General features: G+C 35.7%; 1 protein-coding gene across 1 annotated transcript in view; it reads left to right on the forward strand.

Annotated features, from left to right (window-relative positions):
• The window catches only part of TENM2 (teneurin transmembrane protein 2), a 1,394,720-nt gene that overhangs the window by 91,785 nt on the left and 1,283,752 nt on the right, over nt 1–19,183 (forward strand). Inside the window, exon 2 of the mRNA XM_060415963.1 lies at nt 11,052–11,168. The gene's annotated coding sequence lies outside the window, so the exon portion shown is untranslated. The remainder of the gene's footprint in view (nt 1–11,051; nt 11,169–19,183) is intronic.

Raw genomic sequence — 19,183 nt, forward strand, 5'->3', positions numbered from 1 at the left:
TAGGTATAGCAGTCAAGATAATGAACAGCTAAGAAGACTGGACAATGGTAGGTGAAGGATGACTTGTCACAGAACTGTCAATAGAATCTGAGCTCCTATTCCATTAGAAGGTGCCATCCAATTGCGGGGATGTGCTGAGCTACTGGAGGGAAAAAAAAGCTAAAATAAAAGTGGCCTGATAGTACTTAGTAATTTTAAGACTGATTTAATATTTTTCCACTATTACCAAAAACCTTAAATCAGTGATTTCAGTGTTTAATTCCTCTGATTCTGAGTTGATGGTCTGTTACCATCTGCTATTGCCTTAACCTTTAAATAAAAGTCCTCAAGCATTTTTCTTTTTAGGGCTTTTGTTGTTCATCTTCATTAGTGTAAGATTTGAATAAGGTTTGGAATTCTGTCTTTGCTGAGGGGCATTAGGATACTTTCTAAGTTATAATGAGAGATGGGTTGAAGATGTACTGGGTTTGCATAAACATGGATTGCTACTGAACTGAATCCAAGTGTCAGCATCCCTAGTCAGTAAAAGCTAGGTAATAGATAGGCCACAAGAATCAGGGAAAAAAAAATAGAATAAGGTTGGGTTTCAAATGAAAAATTCATTAATGCTGTAAATCCAGGAAGACATACTTTAAAAAAATCTAGTCAGGTGATAGAAGGAGATAGGGAACAGTAAATGTAAGTATTTTGGATTCATTAATTAATTCATTCAACATGTATTGGATACCCACTTCATGCCAGGGTTATTTTAGGTCCTGAGGGGTAGGCAGGGGGGTGTGTGTGCTCAGTCACGTCTGACTCTTTGCAGCCCCATGGACTGTAGCCCACCGGGTTTCTCTGTCCATGGGATCATCCAGACAAATACTGGAGTAGGTTGTCATGTTCTGCTCCAGAGGACTCTCCCGGGGGAGGATGACAACCCACTCCAGTATTCTTGCCTGGATACGTGTCTGGCATTGGCAGATGGGTTCTTTACCACTAGCACTACCTGGGAATGCCAAGCATGCTGAGTAGAGAGGTAGATGGATAAACGAATGAACACAATCATTTCACATTGTGGTGAATGAGATGAGGTAAATAGAACAGAGTAGTATGGGGAAGTGACAGGGGATCCAGTATAGCTCCTCAATAACAGCCTTCCTGGAGAGAAAGGATTTTCAACCCAGAGGGAGAGAAAGCTGGTAGAAGGGAGATCTAAATGGATTCAAGTCTAAACAGAGGAAGGATGCAAGAAGAAGCTGCAGTCTTTTCAGCTTTCTCTGTAGTGCTTAAATTCAACCGGCTTCCCTGAAACACTCAGAGCCCCCCTAAGCACAGATGTTGAGATCATTCTGTAAGTCTAGTAGTTTCTTCCTTCCCAAATCTAGAAATCTCCAGATTGATAGACACATTGTAAATTGCTGGAAAGTCGCTCAGGGCTTTTTCACTCACTTTAGTTCTTGTGTAGGAATCTCTGTCCTTATAATATTAGGCAGTCTGCTTTATGTCCCTAGAGCCATCCATTGACACTCCAGAGATGAAATCTTGTGTCTTACAGATTCTGAGTATACCAAGTGCCCAGTGCCAGGCACAGAGTAGATACTCTAAATATTTTCTGCATTAAAGAGGGGTGGGATGGGGAGGGAGATGGGAGAGGGGTTCAGGAAGGAGGGGACATATATATACCTGTGGCTGATTCATGTTGATGTATGGCAGAAACCAACACAATATTGTAAAGTGATTATCCTCCAACTAAAAAAAAATGTTTTTTAAGAAAGAATGGGAAGGAACACCTCAAAAAAGTCAAGCTGTTAAATCATATTCTCATAAATTGTTATCAAATATATACTTGGAGGAGTTGTCAAGGTCTAGGATCAGTTTCAAAAGAGCAAGGGAATTTTAAAATCCCTGGGTCTTACCTTTAGAGACTCTTATTCAGTGGATCTGAAATGATATCTATCTGATTTTTTCCTTTCTTTTTTTTTTTTTTTAAGTTCTCTAGTTGAGTCTAATTGGTAAGCAGTTTTGTGAGTGCTGTCAGATTTAGGGAGGGAGACAGGGTAGAAACAAAGATTTACTTTCCAAAGCTTCCTTGACTTTGGTTTTTGTTTTTTTAGTAAGTGGTATATTTGCATTTGAGGCAACAGTCAAGATAATCCTTATTGTGTTTAAGAATATAGCAGATAAAGGTAAATTTTATTGTTTAAGTTCAAAATTCTGAAGCCAAAAAGGGCAAGATACAGGTCTTCTGTTTTGAAATATGTGCAAAATCTGCCTGTCTGTCCCAGCCACCCCGCCCCCACCCTACAGTTATTTTAATAGACAGAAAATTCCACACACTGAAGCACACTTAATAGTGTCGATCTTCACATACTGAAAGCTTTGGATAGTTAGGATTTGAGATTAGAATTCAACTTTTTCCCCCTATTAAGTGCCAGCCGGGCGAGTTGCATTAATGACTGTGGTTATGTTTGAATGTAAATGGGGGACATCTGGCGATTTCAGGAGATCAAACGTTGGGAGTCTGCATGATGACTCTCATCTGTTTGTCACCCAGCAGGTGTAATGGATGGCAGGCATGTGGGCTCTCTGCCCAAGTTAATGTACAAGCCTAATCTATTGAGGGGCGAAGTTTCCCTTTGCAGTTTTAAAGCGTCACAGCTCAAGATAGGTGTGGGCACGGTATGGAGAGGGGGCAGATGGAGTGGCTGTTTTCCGCTGCACCACTTCTTTAGTAAAATAGCCGCTTTCTAGCCTACAGGCATTTCCCTTGTCCCGTTTCAACAAACTTCCACAGCCCAATTTGTTATTCAAAAATTTATGGAAAATGTATGTTAAAGTGAAAAGGGTACATTGTGCAGAAAAGGGAAGCAGCTTGTAAGCATATCATTACGTGTGAGCCATGGGGCCCACAGATGGCACTTCTCCTCAGAAACGAGAGTGGTGCCAAAAGCTAAACTCTAAATACATTTAAATCACATATCTTTACTTAAAAATGGAGTATTTTGGACGGAAAAGCAGATGATATTTAAGTACACAAGTGGTATTCTTTTGTTCCTCATATAATAGAGTCCTTTACAAAAGTCGTTGCCTTCTAAGTGTGCAGTAAGCCTTTGATTCCTCAAATTCGCCAGAGGATTTAGTAGCAGTGCACGGCTCAGTTCTTAATAGGATTAACCATTGAGGTAGCACCTTGCTAGGAGAACAACTCTTCAAGCCTCCTTACAGTTACTGAAAAATTAAAGGATTTGTTTTGATGACTGTGTTCAATGCTAACAGCAAACCTTTGTTTTGCACATTAGAAATAGTAACAAAAAATTATCATGGCATACGGGCTTCTTATTTTGATTGAAAATAAATTTAGTTCTTAGATTGTGCCAATCTTTAATTAATTAGGGGGAGGGGAGCCAAAGAAATGAAGGCATTTATTTGCTACTTAATATGATGACTTTTGGGAATACATATATTTTAATATAGTAATCCTGCTGATTTCTTGTTTGGGATGTGGTTATATTTATTCTTTTTGGAGAATTTATATTTTAAAGGGTATAGTTTATGTTGGTGAGATGAAAATTGTAAATAACCAGTTCATTTTTATTTCTTCTTCTGGAAGAATGACGTTGTTTCCACTAGCACCTTATACAATGTTTTAACTCTGAAATTAGTGGTGACTGGATATCCTTCATTTTCATTGATACCATTAGATCTGAGAGCAGTGTGATTAAAATAGGTATTATTTGTATTAAAAAATTTAGAACACAACATTTTAATATTATAACAGCTTTATCTGTTGGGTGGTTGTACTTTCAGACAATCGTAAAGTATAATTATATCTATATGACATTTGGAATATGGGATTTTTAATTTTCAAAATATTGCAAAGACATCTCATTTACACATTTCTCTACCTCCTTTTCCCTCTCTTATTCTGAAATGTTGAACACAGAGTAAATCCCTTCCAATTGTAAAAGGCCTGTAGTGAGTTGATGTATATGTGTGTGTGTGAGAAAATACCTGTATGTGTGTGTATGTGTGTTGTGTATACCCATGTGTGAGTAATGTGACTGAATGAGAGAAAAATATGAATTACTTAAAAAATATATGATTTCATTATTTTCAGCAAAGTATAAATAAAGCATAGCAATGGCTGATAATGTGTTGATAAATAGATGTCCATTGGAAGCTATTCTTAATGGAAAGATATGAATTGATTATGACTTTTAGTAAATTGATCATTTCAAACTGAGTGCAGTTGAAACAAATTTAAAGATGCTTCAGGAGTTTTTGTTCACAGAGTGTCTAGCTGTATTGATTCTGTTAATTTTTGTGAAGAATTTCCTTCTCTGTCTTTTCTGTGAAATATCATTATAGACCAGCCCTGGTCAGCATTCATGTATTTGGAAACCAAATCCCTTATAAAGAAAATTCCCTAAACTTTTTCCTTCAGCTTCTTTTGTAGTTTTACAGCATTTGATGGAATGCTGTGGCTATTTGTATTCAATAGTTATTCTGTATTCTGGGTCAGGCTCTCACCAAGGATGACTGTGTGTTGATGTTAAGTGTTAAGTGGTTGGCTCACTTGATAACTTGTTCCTTGCTCACTTGAATAACCCACCCTGGGTAGGGAGAATGCAGGGCCCTGCATGAGCAGGAAAGATGTTCAGCTGTCTTCATATCAGGAAATTAATATGATGAACAACTAGGTAACCCATTGAGGGTATTATGGGAGATAGTTGAGGGGATCAGATTAACAGATTACATAGTTTGCTCTAGGACAAGAGTTCTATCCATTGATAACATTCTAGTGAAACCACCTGAGTGATCTGGGACATGAGTTAAAAAGAGATGGCTACCATTCGTGAAGGTCCGACTCTTTTTTCTGATTTCAAAAGCATTCTTATTTCATGGGTTAGTTGTCCATCTATCCTTATTTAAAAATAAATGAGGATAATTTTATATATCTATTTGTATGTTTCAGTGCAAATCTAATGCTTCAGAATGTTTCAGTGTAAATCAACTCTAAGCAATGTCTTCTGTGAAGTTTTTATTTTTTCTTAAGGATTTCAAAATTTCTATGTACATTTCTTCATGTAAAGGAAATCGTCATCAAGGGATTCATGGGGACCTACAGGTTTCTGCTTGAACCTTGTCTTTAAACTTGTCTTAAACACAATATATTGCATCCTAAACCTATTCAGAAAATAAAAACATTCTGATATATGATCAAGACCTCTTTTGATGGTATTCTGGGCCTCCATAAGAATGCTATTTTATATACTTTAGCAAAAGCAAATGAACTTCAACTATCTATGAATTAATTATAATTAGTGCCTGATTTAATGTTTTTCTTTTGCTGTTTCTTTTATATGTATCCCTCTGAAACAAACATTATTCTAGGCTGCAATACACAATTATTAGTTTAAGTTGAAGTGATTCTGTATAAAATTGGCCTCATATTTATTCATTCAAAAAATGAGCAGGGAGAAAGTGAATATTTTATAAAACTCCAGTAATGTATCTATCAAAAAACCCTTAAGCAAACTAAAATCTGACCCTTTCAAAATTGCTTAATGAATTGATATTACATGGGGTATCTTTTCAAACTTCTGTCGATTTTTTTTCCCTTTTATTGAAGCCTTTGAGCAGAAGCTTTGGATCACAGATTCTGCATCTGAGAGGTGAAAATATGATTTTGTTTTGATTGTGACTTGATTGGTGTATCTCTATGCACAAACCAATATATGTGCACCAAACCCAATACAATAGAAAGCACATATTCTGAGTAAAATTTTGCCAGTATTTAACAAGTTATTGTGGAAACCTCTATGTGGGAGAGAAGATAATTTAAATTAATTGAAATGTTATCCTAAAGCATGAACATTTCAAAGATTCCACATGGGGAGAAAAGGAGACTTTTTTGGTCAGAAGTGGTTTGGGAAGGAATAAAGCACATTATAAAAAATAGATATTATTCTAAGCGTACCGTGTTGTTATGTGTGATATTGGTCAGAGCCACCAGCAACTGTGCTTTGTTAATTAACCTCTAACATATACTTGATAATTCTGTAATCTATTTGCCACAACCTTAAGGTCCCTAGGGAGGCTTCAGGGAACTCCGGATGTTTTGAAATGTTTTCTTGGGCTCTCTCCTCTTCAGATCCAACTTAGCTAGCTTGGGGATATCAATGAATTTCAAATAGCATTTATGATGAGGCCTCTCTCTTACTCCACTGTACAAATTTGCCATTAAAAGTAAATAAAATATGATCTCACCCACCCCCAGCACCACAGAGTGGCCTAACAACCCCCTCATGATAAGAGAAGCAAGATGCATTATGACTATATTAGAGACTTCTTTATACAAAGCAGTGTTATGTTTTAGGTTATTCACATTTAATAGCTTTGCTGTTTATGTGACTTTTGATGTGTCCTTCTGATGCATATGACTAAATGACAGGATTTCAGGGGGTGGCTTGCATCTCACACTTTAATCCACCTTTTCCTCTGTGTCTGACACCGGTCCTTAAACAACCTTAGTGCCCGACGATAACTGCACATGTGAATACAAAGACCAGATTTCCTTGTTAACTACAGTCATCTAGGGAAGGACTGTCCAATAGAAGTATAATACAAACCCCATATGTTATTTTTAGTGCTCCAATAGGCACAGTAAAAGTAGTTAAAAGAAGCTGGTGAAATTAATTATGTTAGTATATTTTATTTAACTCAAAATATCCAATGTTATCTTTTAAATGTGTAACCAATATAAACATTTATTGAGTTAGTTTATATTTTTATACTAAATCTGTGAAGTCACATGTGTTTTCCATTTACATTACATGCCCTCTTGGACTAATCACATTTTAAGTGTTTAATAGCCAATAAATAGCCATAAGTGACTGTTGGACAGCATAGATCTAGAGCTTGATGTAATATCTGATACATAATCTATTATGTATTTGTCAAATGATTGAGTGAATGGTACTAATTGACTGATTCTAGTGTATCCAAATCAATTAATAATTTACTACCTTATAAAATTATTTCATTGCAGGTCTAAATTCCTCATTATCAAATTTCCTTATTGGGAAATAGAGAGATCTTCTATTTGGATTATAATATTCATTTTTCGAATAAGGCTATAGTTTCTAAATATTTACATGAATTGTAGGATGCAAACGGCTTGAGTATTCTGGATTTCACTCATTTGAACACATCATTTCATTTTCTTCTGCCGTGTGGAAGGAAATTCATATGCTCATATTTTTATGTCTATGAAATCTTTATTTTTATTCATTAGAAAGAAGTCAATTAATTTGCATTTACTAATCTTTCATTCCTCACTTTGTAATATCATTCTCTTCATATCTCAAGGGAAAATTGTTCATATTTCTTTTAAGCCTATAAACTTAATTTCCATTAAGGGAACTAGTAGTTTGAATGAAGATAACAACATCTTGCAAGTTTTACTGCCTTTTATAGGTTTTTCTGTATCATTTCATTTTATAGCATTTGTGTAAGATAGGTAGTCTGGTATTTGTTTAATTTTTCTGATATGCTTAGTGGCAGAAAAGTCTATCTGAAAGATGCAAATTGAGACATTCCTAAATTACTCCCCAAATGTCAACAATATTTAATTAAGTTGCTCATTTTATAATACTTTTACCAAGAGTATTTAGATTTCTCAAATTTCCTATATACATTAAATGAAAAGTTAAAATATTTTGATTGAATCTACAGTGGACCCAGATTAACTACCGTCAGTAACCTAGAAAATGCATTTCTATTAGAGAAAAACGTTTGTTATAATAAATAGATGGATGGCATGGTTCTATTTATGCACATTTTTTTTATATTCCATGTGTATTTATTTATAGAGAGAAGTCTGGAAGGGTGCTCACTAACATGTAAGCAGCTATTATCACTGTCTGATATGCTTTAGGATGACTTTAAATGTCTTTGTTTTTATTTACTGTACCTTCTCTTTTACAATTGTACTATAAAAGAATATTCGAAAGTAAATTTGAATATGATTTCATTGTAGTTGCATAAATTCCCATATATAAAATCTAATAGAGACTTATATTTTAGAAAAAAAAAGTTTGGATTGGATCAGTTGTATTATAATTTAATTAATAAGATGTTTAATTGCAATCTATAGGTATATTATCTAACATATCAATGTTATTTATCTAATAAATAACAATATTTGGTAAATATATTGCCATGCTTAAAGGCAATATTTATTTCTACATATTTGCTAAGTGAAATATACTGATCAAAAAGTCATTTCCATTTATCCATTTGACAAATATATTCATGATGTATATAATAAAATATGAGGTAAATTTGATACTTCAGAAACCGGTATCTTATATAATACTACTTCACTAATAAAAAAATAATAGCTAACATTTACTCATATAGTTAATAAGTGAATTATCATTTTAATCTTTATAAAAACCCTATTAGTTAGATATTGCTATTATCCCTCTTTTACCCAGAAGGAGTCTAAGGGACGTAGGCCTTCTAAATTTGTCTTGGAATCCAAGGCTGTTGTGTTTTTGTCATATGCTAAACACAAACAGTTTAACTGTAGAGCATAGTGATTTACTAATCACTGTGCTGTATCAAATGTAGTATGTACACTGACCATGCTTGTTTTTATTTTACATTCAGGCAATAGGCTTTCAAATTTATAATTAACATGATCTGAAATAACAAAACCGGTAACATATCTCTTGACTAAAATGAACAACTGTCTTAAAGTAATTTTTGAAATAAATTTGTGATCTAGCTGAAACAAATATTTGGCTCAAGTACAGGGTTATCTGCAGGTCCAAAGATGGAGGTCAGTGACATGCCCAAGGCTGTACAGTTAGTCTATGGGAAGATGGACAAGCTCCATGTGTTTCTACTGTTGAGGCTTACTTTTATGGTTTGGTACTTTTCCTAATTATAAAATTAATTTTTAGAGTCCACCCATTAGTGAATCTTCAAAATATTCTTGCATTTTATTTAGCAATAAAATTGTTAAATTGTGGCTCTTATTAGCATTAAAAACTAATATTCAAGAGAGATTAAAGGATCAGAACTGCACAAGTGAGTAAACAGATTTGATTATAAGGACACCTAATTATTACAAGGTAGGGTATAATTAAGTGCTAAAGTTGTGCGATATAAAGACAATAAAGGCTGCAGAGTTTCTAAAGAGGAAATCAAAGAACCATATTGCTTTGCTGGGCTCTGATTGCCTGGTTGAAAACCTGAAAAAAAAAAAAAAAAAACACGAACAAAATTGGAGCAAGTTGACACAGGTCTTATCATTCTGTCTGGTCCTGTCAATTTGTCTTTTAAAGACACATAGTCTTGATCAGACAGTTCTACTTCTGTCATTTCCTTATAATCAGATGATCAATGTACCAAGATAAAACAGCAGAGCAAGAAAAGCAGAAACTGTGATGAATGTGTGCTGTATGCCTACTGTGTTCCAGAAACATTTTGTTTCCCTATTTCTCAATTTTGAGTCATAGGAGTTTTGATCCTGCTCCCACTTTACAGATAAGTAGATTGAAGCTCAGAGGGTCTAAGGAACCTTGTATGAGCTTGTACTTGTTACCAACAGACAGTTCAAACATGTCAATCGTGGTTTAAATTTTATACCCTCCCCTTCTCTGTGGCAAGCACTCTTCCTGTCTGGAAGATCAGGAAGCTAACACCCGTTCTTTATTCCATACAACCAGGAGCCTTTGTGGAGGGTCAGAAGGCTTTTCAGAGTGGTTAGGAAAGATAGAGCCATCAGTCTGAAACCACCACTTGCCCTTGGGAGGACATTGATCAAGAGTGTGGTACCCAACTGTGGCTACATCTGAGTACTGGAGATGGGGTCAGCCAGACCGGCTGCTCTCCTGCTCTCCAGGCTGCCTGGGAAATGCTGATTGGTGGTGGTGGTGGTGGCAGGGTGCTCCTTTTGACGTGTAGAGATCTGGAATGAGAATGCCTAAAACAGAGCTGGGAAGTCAAAACCATTGGTTTCCAACTATTGCTTCTCTCTGTTTGTGGATCTCTTTTCATTGTTGGGTTATTTGTGAAATCCCTTTGCAAACTTAAGAAATCTCCCTGCATCTCCGCCAGTGCCCCAATTCCACTGCCAGGAGAGAAGGGAACCTAAATGTAGAGTGAATGTCTTCTGCGAATTCAGTTGATTTGTGGACTTTTTTTTTTTTTAAGGGGCAGAGGTATGTGCTTGAATTTTTAAAAAGATTTCCTAATTGTTAGGAAATGAGCACAAAATCTTCCTTGATGATTTTGAACCTGTGGCCCCAGCGTGGTGATAACAACTATGATATCAACTATCACAGATGATGTGATAACAACTATCACAGATGACAAGGGTGGTAGTGACACCGTGTGAAAGGCAGTGAACTAAGTGCTCTAGTGGATTTTTATCTTTAATCTTCACAACATTTCTGTGAGACAAGTGCTGTTGTACCTTAATTTTTATTTAAGGAAAGCTTAGCTTATTTGTCCAAAGCAAGTTGTGTTGGAGTCAGGGGACGTCCCATCTCCTGTTTGCCTGTGGTGCCAACTAGCAAGTATTTGATTGCAAAAGCTAGCAAAATAATGCTTAAATTGTATGGATGAACAAATGGTACATTTTAAGATGAAACAAATCATTTGTAAATGTGAAGAGCAGCCTTAAAAGCTGTATATTCCTAGAAAGATGCATTTAAACTGTTCTCCCATTCTAATACTGTGCGTTTCAGTGTATATATATTAAGAAGCATCACATTTGAAGGATAACAAATCGGTACGCTATTGTATCTTAATGAGAATGGTGTGCCATAGTCAAAATACGTGAACTAACTAGTATGCTTTATACCATATTTTACATTCTTCTTTTGAAAGATATTTGAAAGGGTAAGGTGTGCAATTAAATAAATTTAGCTCCTGATTCCAACTTGCCTACATTTTGAAGATATATGGTGTTTATTTGCATTTTTATTCTTTTTTTGTTTTATGTGCTCATTTAAATCTTATCTGTTTTCTTTCTTTTTTTTTTTTTTTTTCAGCAGTTACATCCAGCTGTTTATTGCCTAAGCGTTCTGGGGCTTGCTTCGTCACTTGGCTTTGCTGTGGAGCACTCCTGTAGAGCTTACTGAATTGCATATTGAAGATCCACCCGTTTGGTGAGTGGAATCATAGCTACAATTTGTGTTTTGCTCTGCTCAAGTTGTGTTTGCATTGTTGACCAAAGTGCTTTCATATAGAGAGCAAAATAGGGCTTTTCCAGCTCTGTGTAAGAAAGCTGGCTTTTTTTTTTCTTTTTTTTTTTTACTTTTTTTTCTTTTTCCCTTATGGACAAAAGTAATTTGTACTGTCATTTTCTCTCTCTGAAATCTGCAATTCTCTCTCCTTCTCAACCCGAGAGAATGACTTTACCATTCTTCAGTCATGCATTTGTTTCTTATCTACCTGAATGGACCTCTCCCCGGCTCTCAAGTTCTCATTCCCTGACCTCTAAGAATAATTTGGCCATCACACTTTTGGTATTCGCTATGTACACTTGGAAATAAAAGGTGGTGGTTGCGATTAGCTGGCTCACATAGCATCACATTCTCATGTCTAAAGACCTTTTTGATGGAAAAACTTGGCCCCCTTTATCAGAACTGTTTAATATTGTTTAATCTGTGCAGGCAGAAAGAGAAAAGGGAGCTGGAAAATCTTTCTTCTGCTTTTATTGTCCCTGAACTGGCATTCTCAATATATTTCTACAGCATCCAGCGTCATATATCAGATGTCTTCCTCAGGCGTCTTCCTCAGGCTTTCTTGGGTTTCTACATGCATTTTTCTGTAACGTTTTGCTCTTTTCAGTCTTGCTTTTATATTTTTACAAGTTAAATCCCTGTACCAAGATGGCTTACCTTTGGGTGGGACAATTAAAGGGTTCTCTGCGAACAATCAATATGTTGTGCAATTCTGATTGGAGATGGGGCGTCTGACTTAGCTAAAGCATCAGTTTGCAGATTAATTTCAGTGATTTGAGTATGTATAGAAACTTTGTGTTTAAGAACAAGGTGTGAGAGGAGGTCCAGTAGAGATAAATACATGATTCAATGGATAAATGTAAGAGGTATCTGGATTAAATCCTTTTTTGTTTTTCCTTATTGCGTGTAGAAATTTTTCACTGAAAATGAGGCAGTGAGTAAAGAATAGGTCTTATGTGGCTAAGGGAGTGGGTATGGGAATAAGGGAGGGTAATAATGGGTATGTCCTCTTGAAGGAGTCATTTGAAATACAGCCATCAGGCAGCCTTAGTTCAAACAGTCAATTTAGAACATACTTGTGGAGCAGATAATATGAAACACCTAAATGGAAATCTCGTGGGGCTATAGTAACAATTAAAGTAGATGATACAATAAGGTACTTACCCTGGTAGATGAACAACACAGTCAGGGGTAAATGCGTGTCATCAGCAGTTCTAACTCCATTTTGCTGGCAAAGAAACTAAAGTCCAAGCCGCTGGCTTGAAATAGACCTTTATGCTACTGCAGGTTTTCCATGTTTTCTCACCATCCTCATATGTTTTCTTGAGTGTGTATCTGATGGGGAGAATCTTCTGTTAGAGTATTAAGGGTTTCTTTTTGGATTTTATTGTGCTTTGATTCTGAGAAAGGCATCCAATTTAATAAATTTCAATACACCTTAAGCTTCTCTGAAGCATCCTTGTTCCTAGTGTCTTTGGAGGTCAGATCCAAACTGGGTTGTACAAGAAAACTTCATTTTGTTAGAACATATCTCTGTCTTCATGGTTGCTTCCCCACAGATCAGATACCATCCTATCCCAGAATCATCTCCTGATTCCATTTTCTGTCTTGGAAGCTTGGGTCCATTTTTGTTTCTGTTCTTAAGGAACAATCACCAAGTGGTAGAAATCCATTTGTAGAGTTGTCAGTTTTGGGAAAAAAATGAGGGCTTATGGTGACACAGACCTAAGACTCTGGTATATCCTATGCTAGCCCATCCATCCTCTCCTAGAGCAAGTAACAGAAGAGAACACTGCAGAGTTAGAGGAGGTAAGTTTGGTGGGACAGGACCTAGGAGGATGAAGCCTGTGTTTAGGATTCTTAGAGAATGTTCCTAACCTTGTTAAAGCCAACAGTTGTCCCCTGTTTCTCTCTTGCTCACCCTCCCAACTTTATCATCTAATCTTTTGATTAAGATTTCTGGAGAAAATGGATCTTTGGTACGTCGTGTTCAGGGAAACAGGCAGAGGATAATGAGAAGTAGCCTGTAAATGGGGGAAGAAGGAGAAATGCCTGCATGGTCTTAGGAACTCCCTTGATAATGAAAGCAAGTCTCCAAATTTCAGTGGTCTGCCTAGTGTGCTGGCCTGCAAAACCATTACATTTTTCTCAATGTTCTCATTTGATTTTGCCATTATTTAGTTAGGGTAGTACTTTGATAATTGACTACTGCAACCAAAAATGTCTTGAATTTTGACTGAATAATAAGCCCCTCAATGAGGCCAGACTTCGTTTTCAGAAAATTACATGTTAATATTAACTTTGAGAAAAAATTCTTCACGGTAACTCTCTAGCATCATATTTTATATTCTATTAAACCTGTTCTCAATTACTAATACCTACCTACTTGGAAACGGACTCTACAAGGCTCTGCCCTCTGCTGTTCATTCAGTGTCATTTGTAGCCCTAATAGAATGGATGAGAGTAGCTTCCCCAGGCAACAGGAGGCTTTATAAATACAAGCTGGTGTTTCCCCAGGTGTTCACTTTCCTCCTAGACCACCAATGTTTTTTCTTCCTTTGACTTATACTTGAAGTCTTAAATGCTACTCTTTTTGCTCCTAAGAAGCAGTATAAAATATACCGCTTTACTGGCCAGGGATCTACCTTAAAGGTTTCTGTGTGGCTCTTTTTGCTTCACTGGTAGTGTATAACATGGTTTTTACTCCATGGTGGATTCATAAAATACATGGGATTTAAATGGAGGTTCTCATAGTTCTAGGATAGTCATATCTCCTTTCAACCAGACTAGGATGAAATGCAAGATGTGATTTTGTCATCACTAAAAATATGCCTTTTGACTATTTTTTGCTTAAGAAAAAAAGAAAGAAAGAAAATGAAAGAGGAAGCAACTTTAAAATTATAGAAAAAAAAAACTGTGACACTTTGAAAGATTGCCTTAGATAAGGGCTAAACAGAACCAGTGTTTCTCGATTTCTGAATGAAATCAGTAGCTGGAATGAAAAGCTACTTTAGGTAGAAATTTAGGGAAAATCAACAGACCTACATGAAGACTGTGTTTTCAGCTACACATCCTGCAGTGGGTGATGTGTGGATTTAATTCCCCATCAGTAGAAGGGAAATGACATTTTTCACTTTCTTTCCCATTTAAATAGTTCATAATAATCAGTATGTACTGAATATATAAGTGACCAAATCTCTATAAAAAATAAGATTAGCACATTTTTCTCTCTAGTTTCAGATAAACTTCTATGCAAGAACTGAAATTATTAGCACCATTTTAAAAATATTACACTGAGCTCTTTTTTTCCCCTTTCCTTTTCTTTTCTTGCCAGCAGAAAAACACCCTTTAATACTCAACATCTAACCTTTAAGATGAGTGCATTTTAAGACTTTTTTCCCCCTACATTACATGCTTGAGTTGCTTCTTAACATTGTGAGATTTACAACAGGTTTTCTTTAAATATTTCACATTCTCTCACATATAGTCATGCAGTGTTACATATTTCACAAAATATTTTCTTGAAAATTTAAGAATAACATAGAACTTATATAACCAGACCTAATATATAATGTTTATGGTGTTTTAATATAGTAATTATGAATAGATAAAAAGTAGAAAGGAAGTTATTAAATGCATAACATGTACCACATTTAAAAATGTTTTCTCTTTAACATAAATTCTTTCATTGAACATGAAAACAAAATCTTAATTAACCCTAAAATCTGAGGTCCCGAGAGGTTAAATATTTTGCTCAAGGGAACCAGGTTTTGGGTTCTAATCCATTACTCCAGACACCAATCCACTAACTGAACATTTTTTGACCAGAATATGGGATTATTCTAGAGAAAACTATGTTTTACTGTAAAGAATATGATCTGATAAGCTATGATATAGTTAATTAATTGTATAACTTTCTGAATTATGGATTGTTTTGTTTAAATTCCTGCTCTTGCCACTTAATTTTTAATGCTGAAATGGGACTAGTGTACTTAGCTTTTTTGCCAACTCTCACTGGATGCAGATTTAAGTTTTCAGTCCATGAATATATCAATATGTATCAAAGAGGTATTTGTAACATGAACCAATAAAATTTTTAACTGCTATTTAAACTTTTAAGTAACTCGTTTGGTACATTGAGATGAAATACCTTTGAATGACTTTGCTTTCTATTAAAAAACAGTTTTAAAAAGAAGAAAAGTATTCTATAGATGTTTATTATATTATTGGAACTATGCAAAACAAGATAAACAAATAGAACAGGATTTGGGTAAAACCAAACATTTTAATAGGTGTTGAAGAAATAAAGGAAAATAAATGAATCCAATTTAACTGAAAAAACATAACTATATGTTGTTAAAAGTTTAGTTTACTATAAATTAAATGCTATCATATATAATATAAGTCATAAATAAGGAAAAAAAATTATAGTTAAGGTCTTTAAATGGTTATTTGTGTGTGTATGTGTATGTGTGTGTGTTTTGTTCAGGTGTATCATACCCAGGTCCATAGAAAATAGGTAACGAAAGTAGGCATCTTGATAAGGAGTGTACGAATACAAGGGCATAGTCATACAAAGAATCAAGTATCAAGAGCAGAGGGAATATAAATAAATACATTTGATTCTCCTTATTTGTGGTAGCCATGTTCTATAAAGTTGCCTATAACACTGAATTAGTAAATGCTAAACTGCTGCTCCTGGGGGGAATCAAGCATTAAGTCAGTGCAGCCCTGTGGTTGCAACATTTTTATCAACCAATCAACAGATCAATATGTAACCTTGTTTTATGTGTGTTTCTGTTTAAAGACTTCTTATTTACTGTATATCGTTGATTGTTAGCAGTGAACCCACAGACGACAGCACCATAACTCTCCCCTGAACAAAGCTTATCTAGCGCATGCATTTTCTCTATAAGGCTCTTCACAGCCTTTTTGCACTTAAAATCACTAGACAACACTATACTGCAATGCTTAGGAGTCATTTAAAATAACAGAATCACCAACAAAATGCACAAAACTGTAGACACGTGGCACTAAGGAGACAATGGAAAAGACCTTTTTTTGCACTGACACCGCAGGCAGTTGCCTTGTTCTGTTTCAGCTGGGAGCGTGGACGTCAGGTGATCCATGGTTTTTACTGCTCTGTGCCAGGAATCTTGATTTTTGAGTGGCAGATGTCTTTAGTTTCTCTATAAAGAGAAGCCGAAAGGAAAGAACCCTATGTTCAAGAATTAATGTTTCAGTATTTCGTTTTATTTGGAAATGATCTAGATATTTGATGAATAGTCATCATTTGCCTTCTCTCAGAACAGACAGTTCTTGACTTATGGTGGGTTAAGATTTTTAAACTTTATGACAGTACAAAAGAGAATCACTTTCAGAAGAAACCATATGTCGAATTTGAATTTTGATCTTTTGTTCAGGCTAGCATATGCGGTACTATACTTTTTCATGTTGCTGAGCAGTAGCAGTGAACCATAGCCCCCAGTCCCCAGTCAGCCATGCAGTCCTGAGGGTCAACAGCCAATACACTTACAACCATCTTGTACCCACACAACTGTTTGTTTTTCACTTTCAGTATGCTAGTCAATAAATTACATGAGATATTCAACTCTTTATTATAAAATAAGCTTTGTAGATTATTTCACCCAATTATAGGCAAGTGTTCTGAACGCATTTAAGATAGTCTAAGCTAAACTATGTTGTTTGGAAGGTTAGGGGTATTAAATGCATTTTCAATTTATATTTTCAGCTTTCAATGGGTTATTGAAACATTGCCCCATCATAGCATTAAGGTTTCAAGTGACCAAAAATATTTTGAAAACTTATAAGTTGACATGCCATAAAGCATAATTATTGTTGAAAGTTCATTTATAAACTTTTATCTTACTTACATCCACTAAATTTACTTATTTTTAGCAATTATGTTCAGATTACTCATGAAAATTTCACAAGGTATTTAACAGTGACCATCATCTTTTTTTTCTGTTGATAAATTCTATAAAAGAAATAACATGAGCTTAGTTGAATGTTAGTAAATCAAGGTAAATAAAAGTAGTATGTTTAATGTTGATAATACTAAAAACATGCTTCTTTCAATCAAACAACAAACTTAAACTGGCTTACATTTAGTGATGATTATCCGAGATCATGTAAACTTGAAAAACATTTTAGTTAGAATCTATTATATTTCTCAGAGTATGCTTGATTTTATAAACAATTGTATGTCTTTGAGACATTAAATTGAAATATTTACAAATTATATTTGGCAATATCATCTGAAAGTATAAAACTATCACAGATCTATAACATACATGGGCTAAGTCGCTTCAGTCATTTCCGACTGTTTGTGACCCTATGGGCTGTAGCCCGCCAGGTTCTTCTCTCCATGGGGTTCTCCAGGCAAGAATACTGGAGTGGATTGCTATGGCCTCCTTCAGGGGATCTTTCCGACCCAGGGATCGAATTGCCATCTTTCTGTCTCCTGCACTGGCAGGTGGGTTCTTTACCACTAGCACACCTGGGAAGCCCATAACATGCATACGCGGATGCATATAAACTTACAAACTCACAGATCTTACAGCTTTTGTTTTAAAATTTTAGCCATGAGACAATTAAAATAATGCAAAACTTACTAGCTTATAAAAGAACAGTTGAATCCAAATTATGTTTGTGCATGTAGAGTAAGTTATCTACTAAGGTGGCTATGGCTTTTACTAATATTTACGGGAAAGACTTTTTAAGAATTTCCTCATTGGAAAACTCCCTGATGCTGGGAAAGAATGAGAACAGAAGGAGAAGAGGGCGCCAAAGGATGAGGTGGCTATATAGCATAACTGATGCAATGGACATGAACTTGGGCAAACTTCGGAAGATGGTGAGGGAGAGGAAGGTCTGGCATGGTACAGTCTGTGGGGTCACAAAGAGTCAGAAGACATGACTGGGTGACTAAACAACAACAACAACAATATCCATATAGCTTCTTCCTTTTCTTTCCTTTTTTTTTTTTCTGATAATAATTACCTTCCTGAAGTTTGCATTTCAAGAGATGGCTCTGGTTTCCTAGAGAAGACCAGGCAGAACATTTATATCTCAGAGGCACAGAGAAAGGTTTTAAGTTTCTCAGAAAAGTGATTTTGTTTCCTAAATCCAGATTTTTAATAATATCTGTAAACCTTCCAGATGAAAGGGGGAGGTTTAGGGATTGGTAAAAAGGATCAGTGGGCTTTGAATCTTTTCTATAGTCACATTTCTGTTCTAATAAGAGTAGATTTATAAGACAAATACAAATAAAACTTTTTAATTTCTCATAGAGTTGGGTTGTAACCTGGATGGTATCCAGAAACTGACCTAGCCATCCAACTACATTATCCTCAGTTTGCTTCTTTATATCAGGAAGAAAATCCTCAGCTAAGATGAATAGCAAAAGATTCCTATGTTCTAGATTTAGAACTAGGTGTCTTTGGAATGTTTGAGCAGATCTTCCCACAAAGGCTTTAGAATGCTTTTCTTTCCCTTTGGATACATTGTTTCATTTTAGCTTTGGGAAGAAGGCCTGAAAGGAAAGTTCCTATATGGCTCTGAATATCAACTTCCAGTTTGGCCAACTTCTGACCATAAGGCCACTTACCAAAAAAAAAAAAAAAGACAACCCACTCCAGTACTCTTGCCTGGGAAATCCCATGGACAGAAGCCTTGCGGGCTGTATAGTCCATGGAGTCACAGGAGTCAGACTCAACTGAGCATGTGCACACACATGAGCACAAGAGGAGTCCCCAGAGAAGATGCCAAGACCCAGAGTTACTCTAGCAAATAGCAGTTAAGAAGAGGACCTCAGACAATCCCCCTGAGAACTGGCAACATTCGGGAGAACCCTCGCCACAGACAGAGTGCAGCCCACATTTCTGTCTGGCCATATCCCCGGGGCTCCCAGACTG

This window comes from Ovis aries, chromosome 5 (assembly GCF_016772045.2).
Source record: "Ovis aries strain OAR_USU_Benz2616 breed Rambouillet chromosome 5, ARS-UI_Ramb_v3.0, whole genome shotgun sequence".
Lineage (NCBI taxonomy): Eukaryota > Metazoa > Chordata > Mammalia > Artiodactyla > Bovidae > Ovis > Ovis aries.